Here is a 16,896-nt window from a genome sequence, read left to right as displayed (position 1 = left end):
TGCTCGCCTTGGCAGCACACATACTAAAGCTGGAAATGAGTCGCATGGCTCTTGCTCAAGGATGACACGCAAATTTGTGAAGCATTCCATAATTTGACAAGAAATTAAAAGTTAAAGTATCAATAAGTGAAGGTTTGACTAAGCTATTAGAATGATAAACTTCATCCTAGTAACTGATTTCATATGATCAACCGAACCAATATTGACTAGCATAAAGCAAGTCTAAGGTTTTTAAAGTGAAGTTAAAAATTCAACTAAATTATGGATAACTCCAGCTGAAATTTAAAAAGGTACTTTAAAAAAATGTGGAATACCCAATATAGAAAGCAGGTCCAAATGTGACCAAACTATAACCACTACAACACAAGCCTATTGATGAGTGGATATACAGTTGTCTCTTTGTATCCATGGTGTTCCAGGGCCTCCAGCAGATGCCAAAATCCATGGATACTTGAGTCTCATATAAAGTGGCATAGTTATTTGCTTATAGCCTACACATATTCTCTTTTATACTTTTAAATCATCTCTTGATTAAATACCTAGTACAGCATAAATGCTATGTAAATAGTTGGTGGTGCATGGTAAATTCAAGTTTTTCTGTTTGGAGCTTTCTGGAATATTTTTTCTGATCATTTTTGATATGGAGTTGTTATAATCCGTGGCTGCAGAACCTGCAGATATGGAGATCTGACTGTAAATGAGATGAGTGTGGTCTACCATCAGCGGGTTCCTAGGAAAGCCATAGTACAAGTCTGGTTTCTCTATGAAATTTACTAGAGAAGTCAGTTAACTCATCAGCTCTAGTATCCTTCAATTTCTTATAAATGCTATAAAAGGTAGCACTTGAAATGACCATATTCCTGTTTTAACCCAACTTCATACATTTTTATTACAGATATCTCCATTTCATGGAACATGAGGTGAGAAGCAAACTGTATTTCACCACTTAAAATATCATGCCCTTCTTCAATATGATACAGAACATTTATAGAAAAAACTACAGCTAACATCATTCTTAAGCGATTAGACAAGAAAAATAATCAAAGTCATTCAAATGGAAAGTATAGAAGTAATACTGTTTCTATTTACAGATGGCAATATCATGACATGATCACAAGAAAACTTCTACAACTGATAGATGAATTCAGCAAAGTTGCAGAGTATAAGATCAATATACAAAGTCAGTTGTGTTTCTATATCAGCAATAAACAAACCAAAAAGAAAATTATGAAAGCAACTTCAATTATAATAGCACATAAGGAATAAAATACCCATGAATGGATTTAACCAATGAAATGAAAGACTTGTACCCTGAAATCTACAAAACATTGATGACAGAAATTAAAGAAGAGTCAAATAAGTGAAGAGATTCCAAGTTCCTAAATAGGAAGACTTAATACTGTTAAGATGTTAATACTATCCAAAGTGATCTACAGATTCAATTTCATTTCTATCAAAATTCCAAAAACTTTTTTTTACAGAAAAGGCCAATCTTCAGATTCATACCAAATTGCAATATGAACATATAAAAATCTTGAAAAAGAAGAACAAAGGTAAACTCAGACTTCCTCAATTCAAAACTTAGTATAAAGCTATAGTAACCAACATGATATGGTAATGGCATAAAGACGAACATATAATGCAATTGAGAATCCAGAAATCATCCCATACATTTATAGCCAACTGGTTTTTTAACAAATATTTATTTATTGTAAAAAAAAGTCTTAACCATTGTAAATGTACTGTTCAGTAGTTTTAGGACTATTCATATTGCTGTGGAACAGATCTCTAGAACCCTTATCTTGCAAAATTGAAATTCTGTACCCATTAAACAACTGTCATTTTTACTTCCCTCCCATAAAATGGTAATCACCATTCTACTTGTTTCTATGAATTTGATTATTTCATATACTCTATGATGGAATAGGATTTAAGTTTTTAGGGCTGCACAAGAAAATTTGAACATAACATAGGCCCTGTCTGACAGGGCCCTCTTTAATGTACAATGTGCACCTATACAAAGATAGGAATGTCTGCTTGACTATGCCAGCGGTGTAATTTCTTAAAGGATAATATTGTTTTCCTAATTCTGTAAGGGGTAATGGTGACCTGCTGCTTCCTTCAAACACGTATATCTGGACTATATATCTTTGGAGAACTAAAGAGCTTCTTGATGACAGTGAAAGAGGAGAGTGAAAAAGTTGGCCTAAAACTCAACATTCAGAAAACTAAGATCATGGCATCTGGTCCCGTCACTTCATGGCATATAGACAGGGAAACAGTGGAAACAGTGGCAGACTTTTATTTTGGGGGGCTCCAAAATCACTGCAGATTGGTGATTGCAGCCATGAAATTAAGACACTTGCTCCTTGGAAAAAAAATTATGACCAATCTAGACAGCTTTTTAAAAAGCAGAAACATTACTTAGCCAAGAAAGGTCCGTCTGGTCAAAGCTATGGTTTTTTCAGTAGTCACGTACGGATGTGAGAGTTGGACTATAAAGAAAGCTGAGCACTGAAGAATCGATGCTTTTGAACTATGGTGTTGGAGAAGACTCTTAAGAGTCCCTTAGACTGCAAGGAGATCCAACCAGTCTATCCTAAAGCAAATCAGTCCTGAATATTCATTGGAAGGACTGATGGTGAAGCTGAAACTCCAATACTTTGACCACCTGATGTGAAAAACTGACTCATTTGGAAAGACCCTGATGCTGGGAAAGATTGAAGGCGGGAGGAGAAGGGGATGACAGAGGATGAGATGGTTGGATGGCATCATCAACTTGATGAACATGAGTTTGAGTGAACTCAGGGAGTTGGTGACGGACAGGGAAGCCTGGTGTGCTGCAGTACATGGGGTCACAAAGAGTCGGACACAACTGAGTGACTGAATTGAACTGAACACTTGTGTCAATGGAATCATACGGTATTTGTCTTTTTGTGAATGGCTTATTTCACTTTGAATAATGTCCTCAAGGTCTATTTCTTTCTTTTATTTAAGACAATAATATTACGTGGTATATACCACATTTTATTCATCAATTTATCCTTCTAAAGATATTTAGGTTCATTCTACCTCTTGGCTATTGTGAATAATGCTGCTGTGAACATGGGTGCAAATATCTCTTTGAGACTCTATTTTCAAATCTTTTGAATATATACCCACAAGTGGAGTTCGCTGGATCATACCATAGTTCTGTTTTCAAATTATTTGAAGACCCTCCCTGCTGTTCAGTTCCATTTCTGGCATTTGCACTCTTGCTAAAAACTAAAGGTCTCGTGACTACACAGAAGTTGCTCTAGAGGACAGTTCAGCTGGAATGAAAGCCTTTGGTGGCTTCTGCCTTTATGCTTTTCTAAAGGGAGTAGGTGGAGGCAATTATGTTTATGGTAGCTAATGAAAATCTGGAGAACATCTATTTCAAACCATTTAGAGCTACAATTACAGAAATCCTAGTCAGATATTTGTTTCCAGAAATTTAGCTCGCCATTTCCCCATTTAGTTGATTTTTTAAGTGATCCCTGCCCCCTCAAAAGTTCAGTATTTCAGCTTTGTAAAGGCCAAGTGCCTTCATATTCTCAGCAAGTTAGCAGTATTATCCCTTAAGCCAGGAATAATAAAATTCTGTCTAAAGAAGCCCCCATCCCTAATTTTTTATTTCAGCCTATAAATTATTTATTTCATAGGACATGAAACAAGTTTTAGTTATTTTGTTTCTGTGTTTATTTCATTTGTCGGGTTCGGTAGAAAGTAAGCTCCTTGAGGACACGTGCTATTCCCTCCTCGTTCATGCCTAAAGCACTCGTGAAACATCAGGCCTCCAATATATAATTGTTAAATAAGAACGCATTGATCGATTAATTGTTGGCACTCACTCACAACTGGGCAACAGCATCAAGAGGGAAGAGGAAGCAAATCAGATTTTAAGCCTCTCCAACCTGGCAGGGAATCAGACCAGCAAATAGGAAAAGAAGCGACCACGAAGGGACTCGAACCCTCAATCTTCTGATCCGGAATCAGACGCCTTATCCATTAGGCCACGCGGCCAACTGTGAGAGACCCTTCTCACGTAAAGTACAAAACTTATGTAGACAGGGCTGGGTAGGGGGCTTTTCTACTGACTGGACTGAACTGAACTGAAACGGGAAGAAGGAATGCATCTTCTTTTCTCAGAAACCTAGATAATGGTCAGGTTTATCTGACCCCAAATTTCATCTTCACACATTTTCTCTAAATCAACTCTGTCCCTCTCCTTTGCCTTCACTACTTTGACTGCTTAACAGATTTTTCTTCCCCCAATCATATATAGAAATCACAGTATTTGCACTGCATAAAAAGAACTTTAGAGTTTAAAACTTTAGAGTTTACATTTCAGAGAGGTAAAAAGGAAATGGAGGCAGATGTAAAGCTCAACAAGCTACAGACCTGCCATTTTCAGTTCTGTTATGGACGATACTGCAGAAATGAAACCATTCTGACACATGATTTCAAGAAAAGAACATTTTAGAGTTTATGATCTTATTAATAATCGTTTGGTCAAGAGTGAAAATATAGACTGAAGGAATCTTAATACCTTCTAACAAACAAATTTAGAAATTTAAAGGCAAACTATTGATGCTAGCTGGAAATGAGTTTTGCACAAGTTGCACTCTTTGGAAACAGGTGACTATATTCCAGAGGAGAAAACAAACTTTTGAAGTCTAAACTCCTTAGTGGATTCTCTTGGATTTTCATCTTGGCATCCATTTCATTTGCAAGCAAAAACTGATCTCCCCTAACTCATATTACTTTGCCAACAAAGGTCTGTCTAGTCAAGGCTATGGTTTTTCCAGTGGTCATGTATGGATGTGAGAGTTGGACTGTGAAGAAAGCTGAGCACCAAAGAATTGATGCTTTTGAACTGTGGTGTTGGAGAAGACTCTTGAGAGTCCCTTGGACTGCAAGGAGATCCAACCAGTCCATTCTAAAAGAGACCAGTCCTGGGTGTTCATTGGAAGGACTGATGCTGAAGCTGAAACTCCAATACTTTGGCCACCTCATGCAAAGAGTTGACTCATTGGAAAAGACTCTGATGCTGGGAGGGATTGGGGACAGGAGAAGAAGGGGACAACAGAGGATGAGATGGCTGGATGGCATCACCGACTCGATGGACATGAGTTTGAGTGAACTCTGGGTGTTGGTGATGGACAGGGAGGCTTGGCGTGCTGTGATTCATGGGGTCTCAAAGTGTCGGACACAACTGCATGACTAAAGTGAACTGAACTGAACTCAATTTTGTACCTTTTTTTGGGTACTTTTTATTCCTTCCTCCTCTTCATTGTTCAAGTTTTTAATTCATTTTTTAAATTTAGATATTTTATCATAGTGTTAGTCACTCAGTCCTGTCCAACTCTTCAAGACCCCATGGACAGTAGCCTACCAGGCTCCTCTCTCCATGGAGTTCTCCAGGCAAGAATACTGGAGTGGGTCTCCGTTCCTTTCTGCAGAGAACTGCCCAGCCCAGGGATCAAACCTGGGTCTCCTGTACTGCAGGCAGATCATTACCATTGAGCTACTGCTGCTACTGCTGGTAAGTCACTTCAGTCATGTCCGACTCTGTGCGACCCCATAGATGGCAGCCCACCAGGCTCCCCTGTCCCTGGGATTCCCCAGGCAAGAACACTGGAGTGGGTTGCCATTTCCTTCCCCAATGCATGAAAGTGAAAAGTGAAAGTGAAGTCGCTCAGCCATGGACTGCAGCCTACCAGGCTCCTCCGATCATGAGATTTTCCAGGCAAGAGTACTGGAGTGGGGTGCCATTTCCTTCTCCGACCATTGAGCTAGGGAAGCCCTTAATATTAAAAGCAACTGAATTATATCTTTTTGGTGCACCCCACCAGGAATCTTTAGTTCCCTGATCAGCTATGCCACCCTTCCCCCTCCCTTCTCCCCTCCCCTCCCAGGAAGCTTGGAGTCTTAACCACTGAACCACCAGGGAAGGTCCTGTGTGTCTTTTTTTTATGCCAGTACCTTACCATACTGTTTTGTTTACCATAGCTTTGAAAGACTCACTCCTCAGCACTCTTCCTCCCATCTTTCTGTCTCCTGCTTGCCAGTGCCCTCTTTTCCCTTCTTGTTTTCTCCTCCTCCTGTATTAACTTTTTCAGGATCCTAGTTCATGTCAGTTTCTGTTCCTAGAGTTTCAGGTCCAGTTGTTCCCAAACTAGTTTGTTTAAGTTTTTTTATCAGATTCAACTGAGGGACATTTATAATTTTTAAAAGTTTATTGAAGTATATAGTTGACTTACAATGCTAATTTCTCCTGTACAGCAAAATGATTCATTTATACATACATATACACACACACTCACACACATACACATATGTGTATATATATATATATATTCTTTTTTATATTCTTCTCCATTATGGCTTACTACAGAACATATAGTTTCCTGTGCTGTACAGTAGGACCTTGATGTTCACCCATTCTATATAGAACAGTCTGCACCTGGTGATGGTGGTTTAGTTGCTAAGTCATTTCCAACTCTTGAGACACCATGGACTGTAGTCAGGCTCATCTGTCCATGGAATTTTCCAGCCAACAATACTGGAGTGGGTTGCTATTTTCTTCTCCAAATCTGCATGTGCAAATCTCAAACTCTCAGTCCCTTCCCCCCTCCCCCACAAGTCTCTTCTCTATTTCTGTGAGTCTGTTTCTGTTTCATGGATAAGTTTGTCATATTTTAGTTTCTATATATAGGTGATATCATATGATATGTGTCTTTCACTGTCTTACTTCACTTAACATGATAACCTCTAGGTCCATCCATGCTGCTGCAAATGGCATTCTTTGTTTCTTTTGTTTGTTTGTTTTTGTTTTGTTTGCTTTTGTTTTTTTGTTTTTCATCCTTCTTTGCTTCTTTTTTATGGCTGAGATATATTCCATTGTATATATACACCATATCTTCTTTATCCATTCATCTGTCCATGGGCATTTAGAATGCTTCCATGTCTTGGCTATTGTAAATAGGGATGCAATGAACCTAGGGGTTGCATGTATCTTTTTGAAATGTAGTTTTGTCTGGGTATATGCTCAGAAGTGGAATTGCTGGATCAAATGGCAACTCTGTTTTAGTTTTTTGAGGAACCAACATACTGTTTTCCATAGTGGCTGCACCAACTTACATTCCCACCAACAGTGTAGGAGGTTCCCTTTTTCAGCTGAATAACTTAAGAACTCAAGATTCTGAGAGCACTCAGCATCTAGAGAGTGGGGCCCAGCAATCCATAGTTTTATTCAGTTCCTCCAGGTGATTTTCCATCTTTATGGATCCCCCCGACAATCCCCTCCCCCCTCCACAGTGTTGTCTAAAAAACATTCATATGTCCCTTTAGCCTCTCTGAGAGTCGCCTGTGGCCCAAGCGTTGTATATCCAAAGGCAGAAGGGGAAGAGATGATTGGATGGCATCACAGACTCAATGGACAGGCGTTTGCGCAAGCTCCGAGAGATGAAGGACAGGGAAACCTGGTGTGCTGCAGCCCACTGGGTCGCAAAGTGTCGGGCACGACTGAGCGACTGAACACCAAAACCCAATGACCCCCGCAAGTCCTCTGGGGCTCGGCCGGGTCGGATCCGCCAGGACGGCCAGATCCGGAGTTGGGGAGGAGCCGAAAGGGCGGTGGTGATTTCAGGTCTCCAAGAGTCCACAGGAGTGAGAATCAGAAGAAAGCTTAGCTGGAAAATGAATTAGGATTTGCTCCCAATACTCATTTCTGGGTCAGAGAACGGCGAGAAGCGCCTGAGGGTTGCCCCTCGGGGGTCAAGGGGTCTAACTACTGCAGGAGCCTGAAGGGTTTATACAGTTAAATCATTTTGCGATCAAGCCTACGCCATAGAACGCCTTCCGTCTGGGTACCGTTCCGTTCAGACAGGGGGCGCTCTACGGCTGCTCGGTTTCTTTCTCTCCTCTTCCACGCGCACGTCTCGGTGGTTCTCGAGACCCGAGGTTAAAAGCTCGGGAGACGCAGCCACCATGCGTGTTCCCGACTCTGAGTCTTGACGCGGGAGCTTACCTGAATGAGGGAAGCGACCGAAGCGGGCCTGTCACGATTGCTTCCCAGTCTTCTCTCCTACCTGGACCTAAATCCCTATGGCTCCGTTTAGGGCTTCTTTTTATCCTCCGGCATTATACTTTCGGTTTTCTGGCAACGTATTTAAGCAGAGGTCTTATCCCAGACCTCCCCCTGGGGGCGGCCAGTCAGGAGCTCCCCCTTCGCCACAGGCATGGCCGTCGAGCTGGTGTCGGAGAGGGTGACCCGCAGTGAGAGAGCTCAGGACCAGAGGGCACTTTCGGTATAATATTTAGTTTTCGTTCTTATAGCCTAGTTACAAGACAGTATTCAGTAGAGAAAGTTCAAAAATTGAATTACATGAAGTAAAGTTTCTTTTGCGGAAGATGTATCGATGGGTCATAGGAATAATTCTGAAAACACTGCGGTGGGAGGGGGTGTAGCTCAGTGGTAGAGCGCGTGCTTAGCATGCACGAGGCCCCGGGTTCAATCCCCGGCACCTCCAGTTTTCTTGTGTTTTGGGTTCTAACAGCAATAGACGCATCCTCGTTTCTTAAGAACGTCCACCACCTGTCGTGTTTTCTGGTTCTTTTGTTCTCTTTTAGGTCTTTTAAATCACACAAAAAACAAGAACTATTTTATTTTTAATATGGACCCATTTTTGCCCTAGGGCCTTAACACCACCTTGGGTAGCTGAGTCAGCTGGCAAAAGACACGATTAAAGAGGCTGAGGGAGTACCAAGCCGCACAGGACTGTGGAAACCGAAAAACAAGCGAGGTACCAAATTAACAAACCAACTACAATAGTTACATTTCGCAGTATCATCTAAGAGCAGGAAACACAGAAAGCAGAAAAAATAAGAGCAAATGTGAAGTCCACAGGAAATTTTCTTTAGATCCCTTCGTTTTCTGGGCTGTTGCTGGGTCAAGGAATAGATTTGAGGAGAGGAAGGAAAGCTTTCCTTTGTTCTTCCCTACCACTCTTTCCCCATTACAGCCTCCCCTTCTTTCCCCGCTCCCTCCTTCTGTTTTTATATTTTATATGCGCTTCTTTAACTTATTGTTCCTGAGTAACTTTTAAATTATAATATAAACTTCACATCTAGATAGAGTTTTTACTGTGTTAAATAAGTTCTGCCCTTTTTACCTGACAAAGTAGAATGTGAAACATAGTTAATTTTTTAAACATTTGGACAACTGAATGAAATTTATTTGTAAATATCCAAAGTGTCTTTGAGATAAAGGACTGAAGCCTTGCCATAACTTTAGTAATTTTTTTTTTCTTTTTTGGGAGGGGAGGTATGATAAATACAGATAGCAAAGATTCAGCTACCTAAAGAGCTTCTTGGTAGGTATTCCTAATAATAACTTTGGAGAATGGAGGAATTTGTCCTTGCGTTGTAAATGCTTTCCTGTACATGATGTAAAGCATCAAAGTTCTGGAGAATGACTTAGGTGCCACCAAATGGTCATCTTGGGAACACCAAAATCCGTTCCTATGTATGAGTTCTGAGATGGCCAAAATTTCCCTGTAATGGTAGATTGCTGTTTTTTAATATGTCCTTCTAGATTCTTAAAATCATGTTTCTTGGCATTTGTCTTTAACTTCAAAATTCTGCCTTTAGAGTAGGATTCAGTATTCATGAAGTGAAGTGAAATGAAGTCGCTCAGTCGTGTCCGACTCATTGCAACCCCATGGACTGTAGCCTACCACGCTCCTCCGGCCACGAGATTTTCCAGCCAAGAGTACTGGAGGGGGTTGCCATTTCCTTCTCTAGTCACTATTCATAACTGAACTGTTTTTCCTCTAAAAAATCATTAGCATTTTCGTTTCTTGAGGAGACGGCCATGCCTTCTTTCAGTTCCTTGACCAGGGATTGAATTCAGGCCATGGCAGTGAAAGTCTAGAATCCTAACCATTAGGCAGCCAGGGAACTCCCAATATTTTCCTATTTTTAATTGAGATTGCCAAGACAAATAAAAATCTCCATGTTTCTATATTATAGCATTCCAAAATCACAAAAAGCCGAGATATATGTACTCTCAGTATAGGTGTTACCTCCTAAATCTTTAGCAAGATCCTCACTTTAGAACTATTAATGCAGTCATCTGAGTAGATACTGGCAAAGGGGTACCTTCCTTTACAGAGTGTTAAGAAGTTGCTATGTCTCCAGCACAGTATACCTTGAATTTTTGAAGATATAGATCATCAACAAATCAGAGTTGTCTCGGGGGAACATTAGTCAGCGTATAGAAGTAGGGATATAAGCCCCCTTTCTCTACCTGACAGAGGGATCTTAGGAGACTCATTAATACAGTCATATCAACAGATAACTCTGGTGATCTCAGTCTGCCTCATCAGCTTTTGAATACGCACATATCTGACCTCGCCAGACCTCCTGCCTCTGAAAAGCTTAGCAGTTAGCCTAGACAACTGCCTCCTCTGGTCTGCATCTTTTTTGGGTTCTTTTTTAGAATTTCCACATTGGTAGGTTCTTGCTCACATGATCCATGTCTTTTCAGAGCTTACAAAAATTGCTGAGACAAACAACTGTGCCAACATGAGAAGAACCATTGGTTCTAAGTAAATATGACTGCTTGGTCTCTGGGACAGTGTTGTGAGAGGGACCTAGTGTATGAAAAGCAGTTCCCCACTTTAAATCATGCTTCAGGGCAAAAGCCTCAAGAGGACCTCTTGGGATTTAAATCAGAATCTCCTTTCAGTTTTTAACCAGAAAATTAAAAAGGCAACAGAACTCTTTCCACCTATGAATATTTTCTGTCTCTCTCTCTCTTTTTTCTTTCTTGGTTGAAAACAGCTACCTCTTACGGAAAACAGCACATGGCATCAATAATTTCTCTCTCTCCTCAACCAAATTATTTTGACTTCTATTCTAATTCCTGATTTTCAATAGATTTAATATTTATTAGAATGAGGGGGCTTATTTTAGAATACATGAGGATTCTGTTATAGCTGCTGCAACTGATTGAGATAGACATGCTTTGATTTCCTTCTCATTTCCCTTTGTGTATATTCTATAGCTGTTTGTGGTTATCAATGCAATTACATAAAACATCTAAAAGTTATAATAATCTTTGCCATCTCTTACTTTGTTATTGATGACACAAAATATCTTTTATATGGTGTAATCATTAACTTAGGGTCATAATTAAGTTTTATGCTTTTTAAATTCTATACCAGATTTAAAGATGACTTATACACCTACATTACAATTTTACAGGATTCTATATTTATCTGTCTGTTTTCCTTTACCAAGGAGTTGTATATTTTTGTTCAGTTTTGTATTGCTGCTGATCAGTTTCTTGCTTCAACTTGAAGGATTCCCTTTAGCTTTTCAGCTGGGGGCAGACAGTAGCATACTTCTTTCTGAGTAACATTCCTGTTATAGTAGCTGGGTGCTGGGCAAGAGGCAACAGCCTTAGGTTTTCTAGGCAGCTCTCGCCTGTCCTGGAACCTCCGTCTCATGATGGGGATGAAGGGGCCCTGCAATAAAATAGAACCCGTTTTCCATGAGTGGAAAAATGAGAGCCCTCACCTCTTAGCTGCACTTTCCCAGAACTTAGTCTCTGCAAGAAGGAGCTGAGGGTATGATTAGAAATGGAGGAAAGATGCTGCTGCTGCTGCTGCTGCTGCTGCTGCTGCTGCTGCTGCTGCTGCTGCTGCTGCTGCTGCTGCTGCTAAGTCGCTTCAGTCGTGTCCAACTCTGTGCAACCCCATACACGGCAGCCCACCAGGCTCCCCCGTCCCTGGGATTCTCCAGGCAAGAACATTGGAGTGGGTTGCCATTGCCTTCTCCAATGCATGAAAGTGAAAAGTGAAAATGAGTCGCTCAGTCGTGTCCGACTCTTAGCAACCCCATGGACTGCAGCCCACCAGGCTCCTCCGTCCATGGGATTCTCCAGGCAAGAGGACTGGAGTTGGGGTGCCATGGGTTGGGGGAGGGGGAACTTTGTTTCCTTGGCTGTATAGTTTGGAGTAGAGTTTCTGTCAGCCTGGCCTGGGAAGAGAGAGGGAAGGAGTAGGTTGTGATTCAAATGACAAAGATTCTCATTGTTATTACTGAACTTTAGTACATTTTCTTGAATTAACCTTTCTCATATGACATATGCCCTTAGAACCATTTCTGGATAATTTATAAAATTTCCGCAAATTATCTGATGAGCACATTCATGGAGTTCTTCCTGCTGCCATGCTTCTGAGTTGTGTGGGAGTTTTTAAAATTTATTTCTGAGTGTTTAATTAACCAGATTTGCCTTACATCTGTATCTTTTTTCAAATAATGCCTCATCTTAGTTTCTGGTGGCTCCTGGCAATCCTTGGATTGTAGCTGCATCACTCTAATCTCTGCCTCCATCGTCATATGTCCTTGATCCCTCTGTATCTCGGTCTCTGCATGTTCTCTTCTTGTAAGGACATCAGTCATTGGATTTAGGAACTCACCCTAATCCAATATGATGTCTTTTAAACCAATTATATCTTTAAAGACACTATTTCTAAATAAGGTCACATTTTCAGGTTCCAAGTGGACATGAATTTTTGCCAGACATTATTCAATCCTCTATAGTGTTGAATATATGTTGGCTTTTGTCAGTGCCTATTGTGCAACTATGGAGATGATCATGTATGGTTTTTCTCCTTACTTTTATTAATTTGATGGATTATATTAATATTGTCAAAGATAAACCAGAGGTGGATGGTAGATAAGAGGTAAAAATGATTTCATTCAGGAATATTGTGATGGGGGAAAGGCCTCAGTACAGAATTAGAATCAATTTCAAATACAGCATAGGCAAGTGGGAATTTATAGCTAAGGAGCAGGGGAGGGTGGGTTGAGGTTCAGTGGATAGAAAATTACTAAGAGGAAACATCTGAGGTAAGGCAGAATTCTGGCTAAACCAACCAAACAAGATTTCTGCTGAAAGCAGTCCAAGGTGATCAGACATTACTTAGGGGATGGTAGAGGATGAGGAACACAAATAGATATAAAGGGTAACCAGGTAGGCAAATAGAAGATTCTAGCCAAACCAGCCTAACAGGATTCTTGCTAAAAGTGAACAAACAACACAGAGAAGAAAACAGAAATCCAAAAGTCAAGTTCTCTTTGGGAAAGAGTTCAGGGTATCCTAAGTAGAGATTGGTAGAGGAGAGAATCTTTGTTAATGTCTTCCTTGATAATGAGTGATCTTTGCATTTCTGGAATTAACCCCACTTGGACATTCTGTATGGAGAAGGCAATGGCACCCCACTCCAGTACTCCTGCCTGGAAAATCCCATGGACGGAGGAACCTGGTAGGCTGTAGTCCATGGGGTCTCTGAGGGTTGGACACGACTGAGCGACTTCACTTTCACTTTTCACTTTCATGCATTGGAGAAGGAAATGGCAACCCACTCCAGTGTTCTTGCCTGGAGAATCCCAGGGACTGGGGAGCCTGATGGGGTCGCACAGAGTCGGACACGACTGAAGTGACTTAGCAGGACATTCTGTATTATGTGAAATTAGACTTTTTTTCATTTTCTGTGCAAACTGAAAAAGTTTGCGATGAACATTGTATTCATGTTATAAAATGAACTGGAAGAGCTCCTTCTTCATGCTTTGAAAATTTTAAGTAGCATCATGATTTTCTGATATTGGTAAACTTTCTTTGTGAAAGTATTTGTGCTTGGTTCCCTTTTTGGGGAGTTGCCTGTTCAACTGTTTTTCTATCGTAATGACATGTTTAGACTTTCTGTCTCTACAAGACGTAATTTGGGTATCAGTTCAGTTTAGTCGCTCAGTCATGTCCGGCTCTTTGCGACCCCATGAATCGCAGCATGCCAGGCCACCCTGTCCATCACCATCTCCTGGAGTTTACTCAAACTCATGTCCATCGAGTCGGTGATGCCATCCAGCCATCTCATCCTCTGTCATCCCCTTCTCCTCCTGCCCCCAATCCCTCCCAGCATCAGAGTCTTTTCCAATGAGTCAACTCTTCGCATGAGGTGGCCAAAGTATTGGAGTTTCAGCTTTAGCATCATTCCTACCAATGAACACCCAGGACTGATCTCCTTTAGAATGGACTGGTTGGATCTCCTTGCAGGCCAAGGGACTCTCAAGAGTCCTCCCCAATACCACAGTTCAAAAGCATCAATTCTTCAGCACTCAGCTTTCTTCACAGTCCAACTCTCACATCCATACATGACCACTGGAAAAACCATAGTCTTGACTAGACGGACCTTTGTTGGCAAAGTAATGTCTCTGCTTTTTAATATGCTAAGTTACAGTGCGTTTATAAAATCCACTTCATCTAAAGTTTTCAAGTCATTTGCTGAGTTGTGTCTATGATTTTTAAAAAGTTTTTCTGTTTGATAGTTATTTGATAGATATTTCCTCCCATCAGTTCTAGTTTTGTGTGTCTGCACTTTTTTTTTCCTTTTCTTGATTATGATGGTTAGAGCTTTGTCGACTTTTCAAATAGCCAGTTTTTTTCTTTAACTAGTTCTACTTAAAAAAACAAAACAACCCTCATTTTCTCGTTCGTCTTTATCAACCCTTCCTTCTTTTTGACTTATTTTGTTCATTTCTAACATGAACAAAGTTCATAATGAACTGAGTTCATTATTTGCTATTGTTATCAACATCCTTTTCATCTCTGACTGGAGAAGTATTTACCTCAGTACCTTATTGTGTCTTTTGCCCGTTTAAACAACTTTCCCAAGGTTAACTGAGGCTCTGTTGGTTTATGGGGCTGGACGCGAGAGGCTCAGAGCCTGTGAGAAGGCTGTGGTGAGTGAACTAGTCCAGCAGAGTTTTTAACCGAGGGTTAATGCGCATCACATTCAGTTCAGTTCAGTTCAGTCGGCGCGTCACATTAACCTTCTTAAATGGCCTTGTATTCTATCCCTAAAGGGGTGCGATCGTGGCCAAGGAACCCCCTCTCTCGGCGGCCGAAACAAACGGCACTCCATTTGTCCTTCCGTCTTCTCTCTTCTGGAGCTAATTTGGTTGCTTTTCACCTAGGAAAGAGTAAGTGAAGAAAGGAGAAAAAATATTTCATCAAGCTCTTCTAACTGCGGGAGGGAAGTGATTCCAGACAGAAGCAAAAAGGTCCCAGGACCACCAACGGGGGCTCTCCGTCTAGAATGCAATCTACTCTTCTTTTAGCAAAGTATAATACAGGACCTGTATTTAAGTTCTAGTTTTAAGGTTTTTGGAAGTAAGTGAAATTTGACACACTACACTTTAGCCTAATGTTAATTGTTGTAAAACGGACCCAAAACTGTGTTCTGTCTTGAATAAATTCCCGAGGGCTTGTTACCGGGTAGGGGGTGTAGCTCAGTGGTAGAGCGCGTGCTTAGCATGCACGAGGCCCCGGGTTCAATCCCCGGCACCTCCACTTTTGAACTCTTTCCCTTGCTCAAAAAGAAACCTATTTGCTGCTAGTGTTAGTGCTGTTCTTTTTCTACTCCTCCGGTTTGGCAACAGTCAGGGTGGCTGCGTAAGAAGGGAAAGATGAAACGAAAAGACAAAGCCTGGGCTCATTCAGCAGCTCGAGATTCCGAACAGAAAGCCCGTCACCAAATTGACGAGCCTTTTTGCCTTTGGTTTCACTTTGCCGTATTATTAATATTTAAATAGCAGGAGAGAAGAGACAAAGATGGCAGAATTTAACAAAAGAAAAACACACGATCTCAAGCCAATTTTTTTTTTTTTAGTCTGTTTTGTTCTCTGAGCCGTGTTGGCCACGATTAGACTGCAGATTGAGTAAGAAGACAGCGTTCCTAACTTGGAGAGAAATTTATTTTCATCAGTGGATGTGAAGAAGTCACACTTAGGCATCAATAACCCCATTGGGAAGTACCTTGGGCTGAAGATCTCAAACGTCAGAGATTAATTTCCAGTTTTGGTCTGTTTTTACTCTTACCGGAGAATAGGACTTAACTAGATAATTTAGTTGTTGCAGAAGTAATTTTATCTGAGACTGTTGCGCCCTCTATCGGAAAGAAATTTTCCAGACCCTGGGTCCTTGGACTAAAGCAGTTGGTGGTACCTTGTTAGAATGCAGGCTGTCAGTTCCCCCTCAGACTTACTGAATTAGAAGCAGCATTTCGACAGGATCCCTAAGTGTTTCCTCTGCACGTTAAAATTTGAGAGTCACTGGTTTGAGTGCTCCAGTGCGGGTTAAAATGATTATATATTATAAATATATGGCTTATTTTATTAATAATTTTCCAACTTCCTATTCTAATGTAGTAAAAACAATTGCAAAAAGGTATTTCTATTGTTGAACCAGTTTTGTATTCTTATAATTGACACTGTTTCCCCTCTCGTGGTAATATGATATTTACTAGTATTTTTTAAATCAGTATACATAATTGAATTAGATGTCAAGTTTCTTTTAAATAAAATGTTTTGCAGGTTTTGCAGTCAAGATGGTGCTAACTTCCAATAAGAACTAGGAAGCTCATATCTTTCTTGCTGCTCAGCAACTTAAAAAAAAACTTTTTATTTTGTATTGGGTTGTAGCCTATTTACAATGTTGTGATAGTTTCAGGTGGACATTGAAGGAATTCAGTCATACATATACATGTATCAATTCTCCCCCAAACTCCCCTTCTGTCCAGGCTGCACATAACATTGAGCAGAGTTCCATATGCTATCCAATTGGTCCTTGTTGCTTATACATTTTAAATATAACAGTGTATACATGTCCATCAAAAGTCCCTAAGTATCCCTTTTCCTCATCCTTCCCCCCTGGCAACCGTAAATTTGTTCTCTAAGTCTGTGAGTCTCTTTCTGTTTTGTAAGTTCATTTGTATACATTGTTTTTTAGATTCCACATGTAGG

The 16,896-nt window shown here is 40.6% G+C and overlaps 3 non-coding genes across 3 annotated transcripts; 2 read left to right on the top strand and 1 right to left on the bottom strand.

The window, feature by feature from the left end:
- Positions 3,972-4,044, bottom strand: TRNAR-CCG. The gene has a single exon. It is a non-coding gene; the product is annotated as a tRNA-Arg (tRNA).
- On the top strand, positions 8,484-8,555 carry TRNAA-AGC. Its single transcript has one exon. It is a non-coding gene; the product is annotated as a tRNA-Ala (tRNA).
- Positions 15,374-15,445, top strand: TRNAA-AGC. Its single transcript has one exon. It is a non-coding gene; the product is annotated as a tRNA-Ala (tRNA).

The sequence above is a fragment of the Capra hircus genome, chromosome 23 (genome assembly GCF_001704415.2).
Source record: "Capra hircus breed San Clemente chromosome 23, ASM170441v1, whole genome shotgun sequence".
NCBI lineage: Eukaryota > Metazoa > Chordata > Mammalia > Artiodactyla > Bovidae > Capra > Capra hircus.
This window is presented reverse-complemented; position numbering and strand designations above follow the sequence as displayed.